The sequence below is a fragment of the Protopterus annectens genome, chromosome 2.part0, assembly GCF_019279795.1.
Source record: "Protopterus annectens isolate FY-2018-M chromosome 2.part0, PAN1.0, whole genome shotgun sequence".
NCBI classification, from domain to species: domain Eukaryota; kingdom Metazoa; phylum Chordata; order Ceratodontiformes; family Protopteridae; genus Protopterus; species Protopterus annectens.
In genome coordinates this window covers 1920306197-1920327998 of record NC_056728.1, presented here as the reverse complement: position 1 = coordinate 1920327998, position 21802 = coordinate 1920306197, and the positions used below count along the sequence as shown (strand labels likewise).

Sequence of the window (21802 nt, the reverse complement as noted above, 5' to 3'; positions counted from 1 at the left end):
TGCAACCATTGTGTTCAGATGCAGATCTTCCTTGCCGTGGCAGAAGCTAAGTGCTCCAATTTAATTTCTTTTTCTTTCTCTTACTCTGTTGACTTTTTCTGTTATAATTGGCTTCAGTTCAGAAATTCTTTACCTGTTGCTGTAGGTTGGGTAATGTAACTCAAATTTTGCCACATTTTCTTCTCCCTTCAGAATTTTCCTGTCAATGAGTTCTATTTATACAGAAAAAAATTATTTCTGGTATATGGATATATAGATCCTTTTACAGCTGTTTTTGGTTACTTTGTCAATTCATAGTTGCTAAAGTTTGTCAGTAGTGGTGTGTGTGTGTGTGTGTGTGTGTGTGTGTGTGTGTGTGTGTGTGTGTGTGTGTGTGTGTGTGCACGCGAGAGGGTTTTGCTTTTGGTCGCTTACTTTGGAATGGACAAAGACAGGGAAAAGACCTTTAAGTAGTGCACTAAGTGCGGGCACAAAATACCTCCCAAGACGCACAAGATTTTTGTGTTGCTTGCTTGCTTGGGGGTAGCCTATTTCTCCAAGGATTGTGCTATTCACTTTTCTTTGTCGAAGAGCCTTGTGGGACAGAAAAAATAAGCTACTTTTTTAAAGTATTGCTACTCCTGAATCCAGAATCTGCATAGAGCTTAAAATTCTGAGAAGGTGTCATATTGGAAGAAGTTGGAGTTGAAAAAAAGGCAGTCAGATTACTCTGAACCCTTTCTTGGCACAGAAGCTGTTGAGGTTGATCCTGATCTTCTGGATTCATAATTCACAATGCGTTTGCCTAGGAAATTTATCAGACAAACTTCTGCTGAGACGGAACCCCACCTGATCTCTTCCCAGCCTTTCCTCCACTACATCATTGAGATCCCTGGATCGCTGGATGTGGAATTTACTAAAGACTCGGATAAAGGTGAGAGTTTCACCTTTTCCTTTGTTTCAGATGGTAGATGGTGCTGGTCTTTTACTTTCTCGGTTAGCTCTTTCTCTGCTTTTTTTCTCCTTTGGTGGTCTTGAAGCTGATCCTTCACCTGGGGCCTGTGCCCCCAGTGTCATCTCTCTCATACTAGTGTTGACACGGAAGGTTTTGGTTTTGACACTGTAGACTTTGATCCTGACTGGGCTGATGCCGTCTTGGGACCAGAAATTTGATATCAAGGTTCTATCACCATCTTCTGAGTTGTCAAGTCTTTGATCATGATCTTGCCTCAGCCATCCACCTTCTCTTTAGGGATCCAGTCTTCAGCTCCCATCCTCCATTCTCTAGGTGGCACGGATCTGTCGACAGAAGCAGCTTTTTCAGATCAGGAGAGGTTGGAATGTCCTTTCAGGTTCTGAGGAGGATGATTGCCTCTCCGAGAGCCAAGATAGACCTCATTGAGATCATCTCCAGCCTAGAACTCCCTTTTCTTCTCTCCTTTTTTCTATCAGGCATCCTTTGGTCAGAGTTGAACTACAGTCCTCAAAGCTACCGTTCCACAGCAAGAAGTGCCCTCCTTGAAGGCAGGACATAACCCACCTGATGTGCTTAGGAAGAGGAGGGACATGTAAGAGGAGACACATACTCCCCATTAGTCTATCACATCAGTTACAACTTGGAAGATAGGGTGCCCTCCATCCCCTCCCAAATGCACCTCTTTTGGCATGATATTGGTACTTGTGAGGTAGAGGGGATCAACACTAAGGTAGGTTTTTGCCTTGGAGATTAAAATGGTAATATCAGGACATTAGTAGTTACCTAAATGTGATGTCTGCAGGGTGATCTGGACTGTAGGTAAAAAGAGCGGCACCGAGGATGTATGAGTAACACCCAGTGATACCTTAATCAAATCAGAGCAAATGGTCTAGAACCTAGCTTTTCAGACTTGTTACAACAAGCTTTTCTCAAATTTCTTGGAAGACCTTGAGCCTCCCATAGACCTCAAAAAAACAAACAAAAAAATACTTTGGGACTCTTCATACTAAAACACTGCCCCCCTCCCAAACAGGCATATATTTGAAGTAATGAAGACTTGTGTTTAACTCATTCAGTCCAATAGAGCTCAGGAAGTTTGCACTGTAACTTCCAATGGGCGGAGCTTAAGCCTTTTGACAGAATCAAATTATGTCCCCACATTTCAAACAAATGTTCATATCTCTGGAACCATAGGGGTTATGAAAGAAGTATAAGTGGCAAACTCTTCACTACAAACTCTTGTTATAGTGGTAGTATTCTTTAGGTTCTAGGTCTTAAACTGAATTTTATAAGTTACATTAAACACAGTAAGTATTACATTTGTAATATTTTGTAAGCAACTTATGGTATCTCTGCAACCACTCAAGTTACACACATACAAGCAGCATTTTATTTAACTAGCTGAGAGCTTTCATATGAGGCTAAGGAGTTATGTCTGTTACTTGATTGTTGAGATGTTTAGAAAAATGTGAAAATTATATCTATATAAATTAATATAAAACAACAGTTAATACCAAATTGCCTGCAATAGAGGTCAAATATTAATGCAGTTGAGTCCGCCATTGTGTAAGCTTTAAGATAAAACCTTGTATATAGCATGGTTTGGGAACTATTGGCGCAAATATGAACAAGCACCATTTGATGTTTAGAGGTGTCCGTAGGAGTTAACTGCAGATGCATCAGGTGGTGTCACTCATATGAGTTAATATAGTATTAATTTACTATTCATTTTATCAAAAGTACATGTTCGTTAACTGTTACCCTTTTGCATTTAGCCTAATCCTTTATAAAACTAGCACAAAGCATTTTACATCATCTTCATAATGGTGTGGGCTTTTCCTGAAAGAAGTCCAGGCCTCCCTGTTTGAGAAACAGTGAGCTGGAAGAAATTCTACCGCATAATGTACAGGTACATGTTGATTAATATTTAAAACTATGCACTCCATATTTGGTATTCATTTTTCTGTGCTTTTTCTGTGCATTTTGCTTGTGTACACATATATGTAATTATTTCACATGTATTTTTTAGATATGTACAGGATTAGCAACACAAAATTGTTCATAGGTGTGTACGAAGTTCTTGCTTAATTAGTTCTATAGAGACAGCTGTTCATAGGGCTGCAATAGGAGATGTAGGCAATTCATTAGACTTGGCTGGATGTATACTATTACAGATGTATTCTGAGATAGCCTGCATTATACCATGTTATTTTAACTTAACCTCATTTGCTAGTTCTCAGACTATCCATATATCTGGTTTCTTCATTGGTCTTCCAAGTCTAGAATATACGATGGGTCTCTCTGGACATGTGATCTTCCTTTTGGCACTGTTCTTACTGCACTGCAGATTTTCTTGGTGACATGAGGGAGGGTGGGAGAGAGAAGCTGGTCTAATGGTTAAGGTCTTTACCTCACAGATGCAAGGTATGTATGATCTCTGTTTATTAGATAGGGTTTTAATATTCTATATACTGATAGCCTAGTTTATAAACCTGTGGAGGTTGAGGTTTGATGTAGTGGTTCAAGTGTTTACCTCAAAGACACAAGGTATGGAGTTTAATTCTTGCCTTTGAAGGGGAAATTAGCTAGGCTTAAAATAGCCCAGAAGGGCAGCTAGCCTAATAATTAGCAATAAACATATGAACACATTTAGGAACCTCTGTCTTCAGCTTTTGACTTATTACAGTTCTTACAGTTCATCTTCTTGTGGTAGTACTGATTGCTATTTTTTGAAGTTTGACTTCAGTATATTTGGAATGTAAACATCTATGATTTGCATCTATACAGTTTTTCCTTTCCCCGCAGGTAGCATCAAATATTGATCTGCATCTTTAAGTACTTCATCTTCAGGTCGCAAACTTTCTCTCGGCTTTTGTGTTCTTATTCTTGCTCTGTCCCCGGGCGGCCGCGGTGGTACAGTGGTTAGTGTTGCTGCTAAATAAGCAAGAGGTTCTCCAGTTCGATCCTCGACTGGGGTGCCTTCTGTGCAGAGTTTGCATGTCCTCCCTGTGGTTATGTGGGTTTCCTCCCACATCCCAAAGACATGCTGTAGGTGGATTGGACACTCTAAATTGGCCCTAGGTGCGGGTGCATGCGTGTGTGTGCCTTCATTGGAAAGTTGGGTGCCGGGCTGGCAACTCAACACCGTAAAAACTCCACTGCCAATCATGAGCAGACCAGTGATCCGCTGTGGCGACCCCTAACAGGGAAAAGCCAAAAGAAGATTATTCTTGCTCTGTCCCCAGCTTGACATCTGGTAGACTGTTGTATTGTTGTAGTATCTTTTGTAACCGCATATGTTCAGTAAATGATTCATTGCAGCAGTCATTTATTTATTAATTTACTAACATTTATCAGGAAAGTCTGACTGGATAGGAGCCCATTTTCAGTGGCGGCCTAGGAAGAAATCGCCATAGTATTACAAAAACATTTTAAGAACAATAATTTTGCAATCTTCAAAAATAGTACAAATCGTCTACAGTTTAAATACTTTGACATAATATGAAAACATTGGCTAAGAATAGATTCAAGATATATGATAATGATTTAATATTTAGAGAAACTTTAGCCAGTTTATAGAGAAATTAAATGCAAGTTAGTGAAATAGAGACAGGAATTACAATGCAAAGTGAGAGAAAAGCAGGCTTATGGTGTATTTAGAGAGAAAGCCAGGGGAGAGAAATTGATAGAATTATGGAAGTGAGTGAAGGAGAGAGAGTAAGGAAGTGTAAGGTATGAACAGGTAATTGCTCACATCACTTTAAGAATCTCTGCTGCAGATTGAGTTCTGATGTTTGGCCTGACTTTGAGTTGGATGCCCTTCCTTCCACAGCTAAGCTGAATTCACCTTACAGTGGAAATTTGCACCCTTGCCATTTTCACTTTTTTTGTATGTTTCTAAGTCCATCCACGCAGGTTTATGACTGAAGATGAGGGCAGATAATTAGCCAGTTATGTATCCTTTTATCTAATCTGTATTATGCATTTTATTGTGCTGAAACTTTTTTTTTCATGTCCACCTAAAACAGAGGTGTCTAATATTGACTCTCACTCAAATCAATATCCTTGTTTATAAAGGCCAGGTACCACTCAGATTTTCATGAGAAGTATATTTATTGCCTAGATCTAGAGCATAGCTTTAGCGAATGTCAAACATACCAGGAATTTAAGCCTAAGATTATTAAAATGAGGTGCAAGAACCTTCATGCTTAGCTGACCAAGAAAGAAATTAATGGCCATCTTTGGTAAACCTGTCATGTTTGTGAAGTTACTAGAAGCTGGCAGTTCAAGTGTCTCCCTCCAGAAGGAAAAGAATATTGAAGCAGGCTTGAAGTCCAGGATGACCTCAGAATTTGATCATTCATTTGGGAGCTTTAGATGTGAGAATGCCTCCACAGAGGAACTTGAGCATCTGATGTGTAGGTGGCTGCCACACTGTTTGTTTACAGCACATCCCACAAGACTGAAATTTTAACTTGACAACAGGTGGCCAATGTCAGGCAGATGTAAGCCCTTGAATAGTACTTTTTACTAATAAGCAAGGTGAGGGTGCTGTCCCTTTTCATTATTTAGAAGGATGTCTGAGCTTGTAGGAGTTAAGAATCTATGGACATTCTCCTGTTTGGGTTCAGAAATTCCCTAGTTAGCTAAGTCCCATTATCAGACTCACAGGCATCTGCCAAGCCTAAGCTGCTTGCTTTGTGGTGGGTCATCAATCTCCCCTCTGCTGCCCTCTCACAAGACTCTGAGCCGTCTCACTGCTTTTAGTTCTGAAGTAAAGCCTGAATCCAGCCAACTCTCTGTATTGTGGCCCAAACCAAGAGAGTAAGGAAAGCCTGTCCTATGAAAGACCCTGGTTCCTCTACTTTTGAAGAGAAGGATCCTGATTATATATCCAAGATGTCCTTGCCCTTGTCCTATGACACAGTGAAGACACCATGGCCTCTGACTTTATCCCCAAAGGATGTATCATTTGGTGAGACCATCATCTTGATGAGTAAATGTTTCCAGTGTTGAGCTTCTGCGGCTTCAGCCTCCCAGAAAGCAGGTTTGGACTTTCTGGGGCTCGGTCTTCCTAACTGGTAGCTATTTTCAAATGTAGGAATCTCTCCTGGATGTTTTTTTTCCTTTCCTTGAGCCAGGCTTATGGCCCCACCCACCCCAAGAGGCCTAAACAGTAGAGAACCCTCATAAATTGCTCTACAAGAACCATACTGCAGACCTATATTTGGTGTGTCTGTAGTCTGAAAAGAAATACAGACTGTCTTCTGAGAGAGGAAAGTAGGTTACTATATTTTGAGAACAAAAGTATATGCCTTTGCAGTCCTCATATTCAGGACATTGAATAGTTTGAAATACCAGAAATATGTCTGCAAGGTAATTTTATAAGAGATTGGGGGAGTGCAAGATGAGAACCAGAAAGTTTCCATGATGCCTCAAATACAAATTTCTTTGATTAGTGAAACGTGCCATCTAGCATGGGCATGATGCTGTGGATGCAACATCCAGGGCTGTTGTAACGGTTAATGATTAGAAGTCATTCCTTGCTGTGAAGACTCTGTATGTATCTGAGGATGGGATGGCGCAACTTCTAAATGCACTTCTGGATAAGGAGTCACTGTTCAGGCAGCAAGCATTCAATTTTTGTTAGAAAAACTGAAAGGCAGAGTGAAGACTGTGAAGTAGGTGAAACATATCTTATGTTGTTTTCTGTGTCCATCTTGACATTTGGGTTACATAGATTCAGTCTGGCAATAATACAGTTTCTCCAGTCCTCTACCTCTTCTCCAATAATGCACCACTTTGTACAATCTCCTCAGATCTTGTTTGCTGCTCTAGAAAGCAGAAGTGTTCTTCAATGCTCAGCATTTTTTGTCAGAATTACAAGCTTGTGTGCTGGTTTTTCCTCAAGGCAGTTATGAGATCTTTTGTCTTTCTGCAAAGATTTGATGGTCTGTTTAGGAGACTATGACAAATACTTCAGGCTTTAAGAAATGTACCAAGTTTGGCTACAAAATTCCAGCCCAAGACACACTCACCCAGTGCATTATTGCTTGTGCCCAACTCATCTCAGAGATTGACATTTGTACTGGTTCTGGCCACAGGGCCCTGTTGGAAAGGAAAATAAAATTAAACTTGAAAATACTTCTCCTTGCTGTGGGGAATGCTAATTCCTCTTCTGGTGAAGAAGCTTCTCACTTCTCTGCTTCTTAAAAGTGCTGAAAAGTAAGGGACAGAATCCTTACAATAGGCCTAAAGAAAAATCTAGCGAGAGGAAGAGGAAAAGAGAGAGAAGGGAAAAACTGCAGAGAGCTAAATAGTCTCCATTTCGGATTCTGTTGTGCTGAAAGTGACATTTCCCTGGAACATTCTTCTCCACCTCCTCCTTTAGATCCAACCTGGACCTGACTGCTTCCTGAATCTGAGAATTCAGGTCCGATACTGATCAGAGACCGCTTCCAAGATGAGTGGTTTTCCCCAGTTACAAGCATTTTGAGAAGGAGCTCTCCCAATTCTTGCCATCTTGACCTCCTTTGGTGGTGTCTACACAGTCCATTAGGTTCTTCACACACATCATTGACATTGACTAAATGGAAAAAGCTGAGAGCTTTTGTGAAAGTTCAGATACACACTCTGAGGGCAGAGAGAGAGCTGGTCCACCTTAACCCCTTCTTGCTGCTCCTGTCTCTTATCTTTTTTGACCTCAGGACCAATTTTCCCACTTTACTTTCCCTGTTTGCATTGATGACCTTGGCATTTTTTATGCTGATAATTTCTCTAATGCATTCTGCTCCAGATTTATCAGACCAAACCGTCCTGTGGTCAGAATGTTTTCACATAAGGCCCAGAGTCAGGTTAGACGCTGATAGTTTCAGGTTCGTCCTTGGCTGTAAGCACTCAATAGCTCCACCCCATTCTCAGCTGCAGAGGCAGTTAGATTGGAGGTTTGGGAGGAGAGGGGATAAGTCCTTGGCTACTTCCTTGCCTTTGGGCCTGGATTCTGGACCATCTCCCCCAGTTGCCGCCAGCCATGTTATTTGGCTTTGTGGCTTTTGAGAAGGGGATGGTTTATCAGCCTCCTATCTCACTTGAATCCCAAGTGTATGTGACCCTTCTGTTTCTCATTGTATTTCCCAGAGAGCGCTTTCTGCAAGGCCTCTCAAGCTAACCCATACTCAAGGTTCCCCTGACACTTCTGCTTCTTCCTTTCTTTCTTCTCCGGAGGAACATAGGAAGGAAAAATATGAAACGGAACACTGTGACTCCCCACAGGTGTCTGTCATTGAGGACACTGACCTTGATGAAGTGGAAGGGTCCCCCACATCCTTCCCTGAAGATACTACCTTCAGAGAGTTAATGATGGAGGCACTGGGGAGGTTATTCCACTGACTCCCCTTTTGCTGATAAGACAGTGTTCCTCAAGGCCTTCAGAGCGGCCCATCTACCACCTAGGTGATCCCCCTTGTGGACAAGCTCATTGATGTGGTGTCCTATTGAGCATGGAAAGACCTTGACATGACAGAAGATATTTGTAAAAAAAAGGCAGGGTGCTCATTTTCCCCCCAAAGATTGGCTACCCTGGAGCCAAGGCCCTGCCGTAAACTCCATTGTTGTGGCAGCAGCCACTAAGAAGGAACTTTTAGACGAAAGTGCTATGGTCCATCCCTCCACAATAGACTGATGTTCTTCGTGTTTCACTGCTGCAGTCATCACATTTGGGTTCTTTGCCTGCAGGTAGCCTCAGTTGGCCTAAATATCAGAGTCTTGGGATTTCTGTGTCAGATGCTGTCGCTTCTTCCATGACGTCAGGTCGCCGGGGGTATAAAATATGCAGCTGATGCCATTACATCAGTCTTTCTTGCCATGCGGTGCCCGAAGCAGAAGCAGTTCGCAAATGCCGGTCAGCCACCTCCTGAAATTTTCGTTTTTCGAGTTTGACCTGAAGTCTTTTAAAAGATAAGTACTCTGCTGGGGATCCTTTTTTCTTGCTCTAAGTGACGTCAGAAAAAATTAATAATTGTCTTGCCTGTGGAAAGCAAATAGCTTAGAGATTTTCATTCTTACTGCGTCACCTGTTTAGGCCCAGACCACGACGTCCCTCGCTGTTGGTTTTGTGCCTTGTTCAACACCCGAACTATTCGTCGTCGGGCTATTTTTGTCGCTACATTCTTTCGTTCTCTCTCTCCGTATTCCGAAATGGCTTCAATAAGCCATCCAACTACCGATCCTCTGAAAAAACGTAAGGATAAAGACAGAGACAGACTGCATAGGTCCAAAACTGCAGACGACACTACCGTTAAGCTAGTCGCCAGTCCGCCAGTACTCGGTGAGGCACTTTCGCAGCCCGTGATACCCGCTTCTACAGATTTGCAGGCCTCTACTGAGATCCATTCAGAGTCCGGTATGCCACTTGATGCTTCGACTGTGGAACCTGCGTATTTGGATGGGTCCAGAGCCGCTGTGCAGGCACCAGCATTTGAGGGGTGTATTCAGGCCTTCCGATTTTCATATTAAACCGACTACTTCATTTCAAACCAAAAATACCGAATTTCTCAGGCCTACAGTTTGCACTACGCCTAGGAAACCAATGACCAAAGTGGATTCTCAGGCCCAAATGCCACAAAAACAAATTCTTAGAATGGCTAAAGACCTTATTACTTTAATTAGGGGAAGTCAGCCTTTCCCCCCTCAGAAAGACCAAGAACTGATTTTTCCTTCTGATTCTTCATATCAGGAGTCTGATAATTCTGACACTTCTGATTACCATGACATACCCTTATCTACCTATGAGGATAGGATTCTAATGCAGAGGATTCAATTCTCTCCGCTTCCCCACCAGAGGATTTTTCTTTTGGTGAAACCCTGCATACCCTTAGAGAGCATTTCCGCTGGGAGAGCCAGGACTACTCATTCCAAAAAGAGTCTCAAGGAATTTTTAAGCTTGCCTCAGCACAGGCCTCTAGCTATCCCTCCTGTTCTGGAAATTGTAGATGATGTCTTCTTGGAATCCAGCCTTACCCCTGATACTTGCCTCCAGGTCCCAGGAAACCTGACAGGTACTATAGGGTACCTGACTCCCACAAATTCCTCTTTAGGAATCCAACTGCGGATCCAGAGACCATTTCCCAGGGACCTAAAGACATTAATGTTACAACGGCCAAAAATCCTACCCCTTCGGACAGGGATTCTAGGGCTTTAGACAGGGTAAGAAGGTATACACCTCTGCTACTCTTGCTATCAGGGCTTTAAATTTTCAGTTTCATATGTTAAATTATCAGCAACATATTATGGAACTAATTAAACAGAAAATGATGTTGATTCCTGATTGTGCAGAACATAAAGCTTTACAAGAGTTAATGCATTCTGCTAACCAAGTTGGTAAACATATACTTTGCAATGTGGTTTTGATGTCTTAGAAGCATCTTGCAGGGCTGCTGTCACTGGGTCTGTTCTTAGAAGGCATGCTTGGCTTAAGGAACAAACCTTGCCAGACCATGTCAAAGCAAAATTACTAGATGCACCTTTAATCCAAGAGCGTTTATTTGGCAATAAAGCAGATGTCCTCAAAAGGATGGAGGAAAAAGCTAAATCTATGCAAACTGTTAAAGATTTCTTACAAGTACAGCCACCTAGATTCAGTAGGCATTGGCCTTCTAAAAAACTGGTCTTTTCCAGTCCCTTCCAGACCTTCTCAGTCCAAACCCATGGGCAGCAGACCACCAACACTACAGTCTCAGGGTATGCACAGATCTAAGCAATGGAGTGCTCCCTCCTCCAAAACAGGGAGTAGTAAGCCGTCATCCTATGATAAAATCTCACAATGACTTATCCTTAACTCTTCCAAGCCTTGCCCAAGTACTTGCACCTTTAGGGGGGAAACTTGCCCTGCATGCCAAAAACTGGGGAGTACATTACCCAGGACAGGTGGGTCTTAAACATTGTTTCCCAGGGATACAGATTCCACTTCCACTCACTCCTAACCCCATGTGGATGGCCAGACCTCCCCCCCAAAAAAGTGGGCAGAGGCCCAAAAGAAAGTACTTTCTCTTCTCAGTATCAAGGCTATTCATCCTGTCCCAGCAGAACAAAGGGGACAAGGCTTTTATTCCAGAATGTTTCTGGTACCCAGAAAAGAAAACTCTTGGCGTCCAATCTTGGATCTGTCTATTCTCAACACCTTTCTGGTGGTTCCAAAATTCAAAATGCTTACTTTCCAACAGCTCCTTCCTCTGCTAGCCAAGGACTCCCGGCTAGCAACCCTAGATTTAAAAGAAGCTTATCTGCACATCCCCATAAGGGAATCTTGCAGGAAATACCTACGTTTCAGAGCAGGCTCTATGCACTATCAGTTCTCTGCACTTCTCTTTGGCTTATCTACTGCGCCCAGGGTGTTCACAAAATTCCTAGCTTCAGCCATTGCATATTGCAGGCAGAAAGCAATTCAAATTTACCCGTATTTGGACAATTGCCTGATTCAGGCGGACAGTCAGGAATTGCTACTTTAGCACCTGACATTTGTAAAGAGAATTCTAACTTCACTGGAGTACGCCATCAACGAAAAGAAATCACATCTGGTACCCAGCCAACAGATTGTATCCTTGGGAGCAAGCTTGAACACAACTTCTCAGACGACATTCCTTGCTCCAGAAAAACAAATTTATTTGACAAACTACTTCAATCTCCTGGCCACCAAAACCCAGCTATCTGCAAGAAAAATACTGTAAGCCCTAGAGCTCATGGCCTCTTGCATTCTACTAATTCCATATGCAAGACTGCATATGAGGAAACTTCAGTGGTACTTTAAAAGTCTCTGTCAACATTCTCAGGACCTGGAAACGATGATTCCTATCATTACTTGCCTGAGGACAGAGTTCCTTTGGTGGGCAAAGGCCTGCCACCACAACAGGGGGCTCCCTTCCACTCAACCCCCTGCCGCACAAATCAGACTATGCGTGGGAGGCTCACATGGCAGGACAATGCATTCAATACAAATGGAGCCCAAAGCAAATGCACCTGCATATCAATCAAAAGTAAATGTTAGCTGTACAGAATGCTCTGACAGCCTTCAAAGGCCTTATTCTTCCAGGACAACTATTGGTAAAGGTAGACAACACCACAGTTATGTGGTACATAAACAAGCAGGGGGGAACCCATTCCTACCCACTCTGCAGATTAGCCATGGCTGTGTGGAATACAGCCTTGAGCAACCAAGTGCATCTGCAAGCTCAATTCCTGCCGGGCAAACTAAATTCACTGGCAGATGACTTGAGCAGAAATCTCATGGACCCACACGAGTGGGATCTGGAACCGAAAATATTCAAGCTTTTGAGGCACAGGTGGGGGGCACCAGAGGTGGACCTCTTTGCTTCCCCTCAGAACCATCATTTGAGCAAATATTGCACCAGAACTCCCCACAGCCAAGCTTGGAAAGTGGATGCTCTGTCCTTTACCTGGGAAAGCCTCTCAGTCTGTGTCTTTCCCCCTCTCCCCCTCCTCTCAAAGGTTTTACTAAAGATCAAACAGGACAAGCCAATGACAATTCTGATTGCACCAGACTGGCCACGCCAGCACTGGTATCCTCTTGCGCACTCTGAGCAGTAGTGCCACCATGGCACCTGCCTCAGACCCCTTCCCTGCTGTCCCAGCAGGAGGGCCAGATTTTGCACCCTCAGCTACAGAACCTGAACCTAGCAGCCTGGCTCATCCCCTGAACTCATCACCAGCAACCCTCAGTAAGCAGGTGCTGGATGTCATTCTGGAGGCAAGGAAGCCTAGTACTAGAAAATCCTATTCGGAAAAGTGGAAAAGATACGGTTCCTGGGGCCAGTCTCAGGGAATGGACACAGCTGTGCCCAGCTTGCCTCACATACTAGATTACTTAACAGAAATGCTCCACAAAGGCCTATCCTTCTCTTCAATTAAGATTCATGCTTCTGCCATCTCAGCTCATTATAGTACTGAGCCACCTCTCTTCTCTCATCCTCTGGTCAAACAGTTCCTGAGAGGAGCCAAAAATTTAAGACCCCCCCCCATGAGAACTCCCACTCCAGCCTGGAACCTTAACTTTGTAATGGAAAAGCTCACGCTTCCACCCTTTTTACCTGCTGCTACAGCAGAGTTAAATTTCCTCTCATGGAAAACAGCTTTACTTCTAGCCATCACTTCAGCAAGAAGAGTGTCTGAATTGCAGGGCCTTAGGCCATGGAACCCTTCATTATTTTCCATGCGGACAGGGTTTCCCTTAGGACTAACCCATCATTTATGCCCAAGGTGGTATCTAGTGTGGCTTTAAACCAGTCCATTCATTTGCCAACTTTTTTTCCCTAATCCTCAGAATAAATGGGAAAGGATCCTCCACTCCCTGGACATGCACAGGCAGCTTAGGTTCTATCTGGACAGGACTAAGCCTTTCAGAAAATCTGACCAGCTGCTAGTCAGCTTTGCTGGTAAGGCCATTTCAAAGCAAACCATTTCTAAATGGATAGCACACTGCATACATTTCTGCTACAAACACCATGGAAAACCTACCCCACAGGGGATCAGAACACATTCCACTAGGGATACATCAACCTCTACAGCTTTTCTCAGGGGAGTCCCTAACAGGGACATCCTGGAAGCTGCAACCTGGAGATCTGTACACACTTTCACCAAGCATTACCACTTGCCTATCTTTTCTAAATCCAGAGCTGGATGTGCCACAACAGTCTTACAGGGCCTGATTGCCAGCCCTAATGCTTCTTAACTACTTCCTCCCATCCTCAGCTTTGGGAATCAACCCAAGTGTAATCACTGCAACAGTGAAACATGAAGAATATAGTACAGTTGTGTACACTTACCATAAATGTAGATGTTTGAGTGTAGTCCTGGTTTCACTCCCTCCAGCCCCCTGACTTTCTCTATTCTTTCTACTTATCCTCTTTATGGCCATATTCTATGGCAGGGGTATTTACATTTTACTGGAGGTGTTCCACACCATTTAATAGCTTCCTAATTTGGGGGCTCTTGACATTTGGGGCAAGAAAAACTGATGCAATGGCATCTGCTGCATGTTTTATACCCCTGATGTCATGGAAGAGGCGACAGCATCCGACACAGAAATCCTCAGACTCTGGTATTCAGGCCAACTGAGGGCTACCTGCAGGCAGATAACCCAAATGTGATGACTGCAACAGTGAATACACTCGGACATCTACATTTATGGTAAGTGTACATAGACATCTCAACTTTCACAAGTCTTCCCAAGAAGTTCATGGACTTCTGCCGTATGAGCCTTAAAATTACATTTCCCATTTGACAAGGTTCAAGATGGTTGTACCTAAAGAAATGAACTTCTTGGGAAGACTTGTGAAAGTTGAGATGTCTATGGAGGCTCAGTTGGCTACCATGCTATAAATATCTAATGTAACCAGGAGGTTTATCTCTCGTGCAACGGATGAAACATTCAGGGCAGCAGGTATAGGGTAGCTGTATGTAATCATGACTGGCTGCTTCTGTATGACTTTGTGGTCAATTTCAAGGCATCCTTACTGAATACCCCCCTTTGATTGGTTTACCATGTTTGGACCCAAGGTGAAAGACACCTTCACCAGGAAGGAGCGGGAGGGCAAAACATTCTCTGGAGCCCATTTCCTCTACCCCTCAAAGACCCTTCTCCCAGAATCAGAGTGGAGTGAAGTGGCTCTGCTTTAAATCTCAGTTCATTGCAGACCCTCCTGACTGGATCCCCCAGGGCAGAGAGGGAACCCTAATGGGCATCACCCTCAAAAGCAGAGGTGGTCTACAGAATCAAGGGTTTAGAAGTCTCTTTACTGATGAGCCCTTCCATCACTCTTGAATCCTTGCCTGGCTTCTTCTGTCTGGAGGCAGTTAGGGGATACTTGTCTCTTCACCCATTCAGCTGAGAGGCTATCACAAATGATTTGTGGGTAAAGAGAATAATTTCCAGAGGCTGTTATCCCTTTTACGTAAAAAAAAAAAAAAAAAAGTAGTGCAGTGCAAGTTCCTTCCAGATGTGTCACCCCAACAAAGAAGGACTGCAGCTGAAGAAACTGCAAAGCTGAAGAGTAATCCAGGAGGTCCCTCCATTTCACAGAGGATCCAAAGTTTTATCTAGATTCATTTTAATTCCCGAAAAAGAACAATAACCTCAGGCCAGTTTTGGACTTGAGCAATCTGAATATATTCATGAAAAACACCATTCTTCTGGATGGTAATGGTGCAGCCCATACTACCTCTCTTGGGAAAGGACACCAAATGTGCTCTCTAGACGTTCAGGATGCCTGTTACCATGTAAAAGTTGCATGGCAGTCTGGAAGGTACCTGAGCTTCGGCTGGGAGCTAGTCATTTCCAGTTCAGAGCTATGCCATTCGGTTTCATTGTAGCTCCCTTCCCACTTGTTTGATAAGTGTGATGTGTGTAGCAGTTGTAGCAGCCCATCTCTGGCTGCAAGGTTCCAAGTGTTCCCACATCTAGATGACTGACTCATTACAGCTTCAGCAAGGGAGTCATTAATCTTTGCAAAAGAGACTTGTTGCTTCAGCTGCGTCAATCCTTGGGAATCTCTGTAAGCTGTGAAAAATCAAAGTTAGAACCTACTCGATGGTTAAAGTTCATTGGATGCCATCTGGATACAACTTCTCTGCCATACTTCCCTCTTCAAGGCTGACTTCTCTACAACTGCAGATGAAAGAGATATCAACCCCAAGGCCCCCAGCACCTCTGATTCTTTGCTTACTGAAATTCATGGCCACTACTGTAACTCCAGTCCTTCATACCAGGGTTTTTATGAGGGTCCTGCATTGGACTCCATGTTCAGTGAGCTCTGCTATTTCATCCTTCACATCATCAGATCAAGCTGTCCTCCATCTACTGTCATCTCATATCTTGTTGCATAACTTCATTTCAGTGATGGTGCAAGGACATCTGTTTGTCTTCTGTGTTGAGGAGGTTTGTGTGGCTGTGTTCTCAGAACTTTCCAGATGTTAAACGCAAGATTTTAAATTCTCTTTGGATAGAGATTAATTTTAGGCTCCTCTGCTGCAGAGGTGATGAAAAAGTGTGGTTAAAGGAGTAAGCTGATACACGGAATCTAAGATTTTTCAGCTCTCCTTTTCCAAATTTTCTGAAGGATTCTCTAATTCCTTATTCAGTTTTGGTTAGGAAAAAAAATAAACAGTCTTAAAATGCAGGTAAGCAGACGTTTAAGAACAAATGTCGGTGAGGTTCCATGAAGTTTGAAAACTCCCAAAACAAAGAACAGTCAAATAAACCAGAGTGATAGACTGCTCCCACCTTCTACCCTGGCAGTCCTTTTTTCCTTCCAGAAAGTCTGTCTCCATTTTTTGACGGCAGATGGTTTCAGATAAATGTGTTCTGAAGATCATTCATTGTTTTTTCTCCTGTACCTAAGTTCCAGAGGAACTATCCTTCAAAATCTTTTGTCTGTAGACAGCCTAGACAACCTACTTAGAAGTAAAAGGGTTTCTAAGCAGATTTTCAAAATATCAACCCATTCAGAATTCTAAAGGTCAGCAACCTTTTCCTGAAGAATCTGCCTCCTGAGATCCAGTCTCCCCTCCTTTGACAGATTCATATGTCCTTCAGGCTAACCCTTTCCTTTCCTGTTTGGCAACAGATAACCACAATCTCCTGGGTTCTTTCCATTATTCAGCACTGCTATTTTATAGCTTGGAAATCCCTACCTCCATATTCTGGCATTCCTCAGCCTCCTGCTTGCCAGCTCCATCGTTTTCCTCTGGTTTTGCAGGATCTGTTTGACCAGAGAACCATTAATCCTGCTCCCATATCTGGAATAAAAACCTGTTCCCTGTTGAGAATGTTTCTGGTTCCCAGGAAAGAGGAGTCATGGAGGCCTATTGATGTGTCCTATCTCAACATCTTTCTCAAGGTCCCTTTCGTCGGGATGTTCTCTTCAGACTATTTTCCCTCTCTTACTTCCCCAAGCTTTTCTGGTCTCCTTGGATTTGAAGGACGCTTACCTGCATATTCCTATTCCCCCTGTCTTCAGGAAGGTTTTACATTTCTGTGTTCTTAACAGTTCTGTGCTTTGCCTTTTGGCCGTTATACAGTTCCACATGTATTTACTGAATGTCTGGCTCCTGTAGTAGCTTTTTGTACACTTATGAGAATTCAAATATTCCTTTATCTGGATGACCTTCTGATTCAAGTTCCATCTCAGCAGCCCCTGCTTCAGAATCTACACTTCACAATGCTTCTCCTACACAGTGTGGGATTCATCCTCAGTCTCAAAAACTCAGTGTTGACTCCCTGTCGGGGCCAAATGTTTTTTGGGTTGCATGATTTGGACCATTCCAATGTTGGCTTCTCTTCTGCATCCCAGGTCCTTTGACTGCTTATTTCCGGTCTCTTCCTTTGCAGAAAGAACCGGAAGTGGATGAATTTCTCTGAGCCCTGGGGTTCATGGCTTTCACAATCCTCGTGGATGTCCATATCACTGTTGCAGTATTTTTTTACAATAGGGATCCCCTGCCAAGGGTAGCCTGACGTCCGGCCAGTATACCAAAGCCTTTGGGTTGTAATAGGTATGCCATATGTTACAGGTATATTCCCCACACACGATGTAGGGCATAAAGATGATGTACGTACACACCATCCTCAGAATGTCTTTGATGCCAGTCCAAACACCATCTTTAATCGTCTGTCTGAATGCTTATTTGTTTGCTGGTTACCAAGCTGCTTTGCAGACAAGTGTCCCTTGGGTTTTTTCTTGACTCTTTCAGCTCAGGAGCCTCCTTTTCCTGACGGACCAGGTGCTGTCTGACTATCCTTGCCCCTCTCTTCTCAGTTACATTTCTGTCTCTCTCTCTCTTTCCTTGTCCCTTCCTATTTGGTTAAGGATAACTCCAGATTCATGGGTTCTATCCATTATCTTCTAAGGGTATTTTATGGTCTGGATCCGCCTGCCCCTTTGGGTATTCCTCCGCCTCCTCAGGAGCAACTGCCCATTTTTCCAGAGGTACTTCAGGACCTGTTGTCTCAAGGAACAGTTTAGGAAGTTCTAGCTCTTCAAAGGGTGAAGGGGTTTTACTCCAGAATGTTTTTGATCCCCAGTAAAGGAAGACTGTTGGAGACTCATTCTGGATCTCTCTCAGCTAAACACCTTTTTGAAGGTTCCTTCCTTCTGGATGCTGTCCCTTCATACTTTTTTCTCCTCTTCTTCCTCAGGCTATTCTGGTTTCCCTGGATATGAAGGATGCCTATCTCCATATCCTAATTCATTCCCTTTTTAGAACATTTTTACGTTTCTCTGTTGCTTCCTTGCATTTTCAGTTCTCTGCTTTGCCCTTTGGCCTCTCTACTGCCCCAAGGGTGTTCACGAAATGCCTTGCTCCTGTAATTGTTATTGCAAGATAAGTGGAATACAGATTTTTCCTTACCTGGATGACCTACTCATTCAAGCCTGTTCTCCAGAAATCTTTCTTCAGCATCTTCACTTTGTCTCCTGCAAAGCCTAGGGCAGTGTTTCTGAAACTGGGGTCCATACGATGCATTCCAGGTGTCCGTGAGCTCACCTAGATTTCCGGTGCCATCAGCGACCTTGTAAAAAGGAAAAAAAAAGAAAAAAGTTGCTTCAAAAAAAGAGACTTCCCTGTTTACAGCTGAGCTGCTTCATTTCTGGATTCGTGGCTAAGCAGCTGGTTGCCATGAGTGTTTTAGAGATGGAAAGAAGGAGCAGCTTCTGCATTTGTGGCTGATGCTGAGCAGCTGCTCAGTTGCCCTTTGTTTACTACTGGCCAGTTAGAACTTGGAGAGAAATTTAAACAGTTGTTCTGTTCCCTCCAGGTAAGGTCTGGGATTTGTTGTTCGCTGCTGATAGAAATTACAGCAGAGCTGATCCAAACAATCATATTAAAAAACCCTGACCTGAAGATATTTTTTTTAATAAAGCCTTAAAAATGAAGTGAACTGTGCATATTTTTGCAGAATGTCCAGATTTTTGCTTCGTTTGGTCTGTTTCTCACAAAATTCTGGCAAATCCCAGGTAAATCTTTATGGACTGAAGTCAGAAAATAATGGCAGATGTTTGCACTTTAGACTTACTATCCTTCAGAAAACTCGTACTAATGCAAAACTTGTTCTATCAACTTTCTAAGTTTGGAAGAGCAATATTTAAAATGTGTTTTTAATTTTGGCCCTCCCACCCCATTATGACGCACTTTGTTCAGATTTCTTGTGCTAAAGAGGTCGATAGGTATGGTGTCTGTGTGTGTAAAGAGGGAGGGAGGCAGGTAGGAGTATGTTTAAGGGGTAAAGAGGTGTGTTTGAGGGTCTATATTATATCAGCGAATGCTTGAAATTGAAATGGCTGTTCCTTCTTTGTTTTTTCATAAGGACAGGATAGGATTTCCCTTCGTACTAATCCTTTTATGCCCAAAGTGGTTAATGAGTTATCTCTTAATCAGTCTGTTTATTTGCCCACTGTTTTCCCTTCACATTCTGCTAGTGAGAACGTTCTTCACACCTTTGATTTGCATAAACAACTCTGATATTATTTGGATAAAACTAAAGCCATTCTTAAATCTGAGCAGCTTTTTGTTCCCTTTCATCCTAGGTCTTTTAGGTTTGACTATTCTAAGCAAACTATTTCTTCCTGGATATCTAAAGCCATTTCCTTTTGTTATTCCTGTCACGGGAAAAGCCTTTCTTCTTCTGACTGTTTAGCTCTACCACTGCCATCTTCCGGAGTTTCCAGTCCTTTTTACCCTGTAAACTCGAATTCCGTTGATTCAGTAAATCTCCCCAAGTCCAGTTCTGCCTTTTCAGGTTCCTCTTCCTACTCGAGCTGTACACAGAGGTTTCTGCTTAAGATTAGGGAGCTTCCTCCAGCAATCTGAAAGATGTCCTTCTATTTCAGTGTTGCAGTATCCTTTACAATAGGGATCCCCTGCCAAGGGCAGCCTGACATCCGGCCAGTATACCAAAGCCTTTAGGTTGCTTTAAGGTATGCCGTATGTCACACGTATGCTCCTTGTGTAGCATAGGGAATAAAGGTAACATCTGAATGTGCCATCCACAGAACTTCTTTGCCGCCAGTCCAAATGCCATCTTTTGATCGTTGGTCTGGTGTTGCTGGTTCACCAGACTGTTGCAGATAAGTGCCCCATTAGGGTTTTATTGTCCTTATCTTTTTTTGCTATATTGTTGCTTGTGAGGTTTCATGTCATCCAATAAGTGTAAATGCCAGTGTGGGACATAGATTCCCTCATAAAGACAGTCACAGACAGTGTCTGTTTTGCTTTGGTGCTTTGCACAACCATAAGTTCTGTCAAGCCTTTCTTCCCAAAACCCTTCGTAGTAGATCTTCCTCTTTGGTGCTTTATCTTGAATATCAGTGCCTTATGCTTCTAACTAAAGACGCGATGGAGAGAACTTCCCGTTCCATGGGACAGGCGTCTGGGAAGAAGGTCAATAAATCCCAAAAAAACAGACCAAACTGGATGACTATCCACAGCAGGTCAGCCCAGAGGTAAATCCAAGAACACACCAGATGGTATTACACAGTTGAAACACAAGTTTATTAAAACACAGCCAAGGATTAAGCACTTTCGTTAAAAAACTTCCTCATAATCACTGAACATTGCTAATCATCCTTAAATATTTTCCCCAATGTCACATGACCCAATAACCCCCTCCCCCATCAAAATAAGTATTTTAAGTTTCAACACTTTTCAATAAAAGCATGCACATTAAAGTAAACCTTAATACAAAAATCAAACACATCAATAAATACAACCTTATTAAATTAAGCAATGTAAGGTTTGAGCTTTAAAATACTGGATACAGAAAGGGCCTTATTCAACCCAGGGGGGGGGGGTGGCATTCAATCTTATCTGCCACTGTAGTTCTTTCTTCCAAGATATCTTCCCATGGCCCCCCAAGGTCCCTCACTACACTTTCCAAAATGAAAAAACAAAAACTATGGTTGGTAAATTCCATAACGTGTTTAGCTAGGGCATTCCTGTGTTCCCCCTTTTTGATATCCAAAAAGTGCTCATATATGCATTCTCTAAATTTTCTTAGTTTTTCCAACATAAAAATGATTGCAACTCTGGCAACTGGCCACATAAATGACCCCTATAGAGTTACAATTACTGTGGGCCCTAGACCTAATGTGCATATGATTCACCCAGATATGATTAGGCAAACTTGTTGAGTAAGGGTGAACTTTTTGTGCCAACTGCCAACATTAGTGTGGGCAATTTGATTATCTATTTGAAATTGTTTCTGAGGAAAGTGAATTTTAAGATTTTGTTTGGAGGGGAATTTGAGGTGCTGGGGACTGTCTTAAAACAGAGCAGTACATTTAATCCCCCTCTGCCCCTACCTTTAATTATTTTTGAAAAATTAGTGGCGTTTGAATTTAGGAAATTGGTATCTGAGGAAGTTTTTAACACGGGGAATTTAAATTATCATGAGTTCCAGTTACTAAGAGAGCTGTCTAGGAATAGATCCCTAAGAGTCATGAAACATAACAATGGAGGGTGGGGTGTTAATTATGAATAGGGATGATTACTTCAGTAGAATATTATGTCATGTTACTAACAGTGAACTATATGAAGAAACCTCCATGAATATTAAGCTAGTTTATCGTAGAATAGATTTTTTTATATACAGGATATAGTGGATCAAGAGGAAATTACCCTGGATTTGTATAACTATTTTCAGTTGGGGCACCCTGTAGTACCATGCACCCTGTAGTACCATGTATTTTTGGAATCCCCAAAATACACAGATACCTCCAATCCATCCATGAGACCTATAGTTAATGCTAGAAAATCTAAAACCCACACCCTGGGCAAATATGT

General features: G+C 42.6%; 1 protein-coding gene across 1 annotated transcript in view; it reads left to right on the top strand.

Annotated features, from left to right (window-relative positions):
• The window catches only part of MCPH1 (microcephalin 1), a 2707094-nt gene that overhangs the window by 452651 nt on the left and 2232641 nt on the right, over positions 1 to 21802 (top strand). The gene's annotated exons all lie outside the window — the stretch shown is intronic.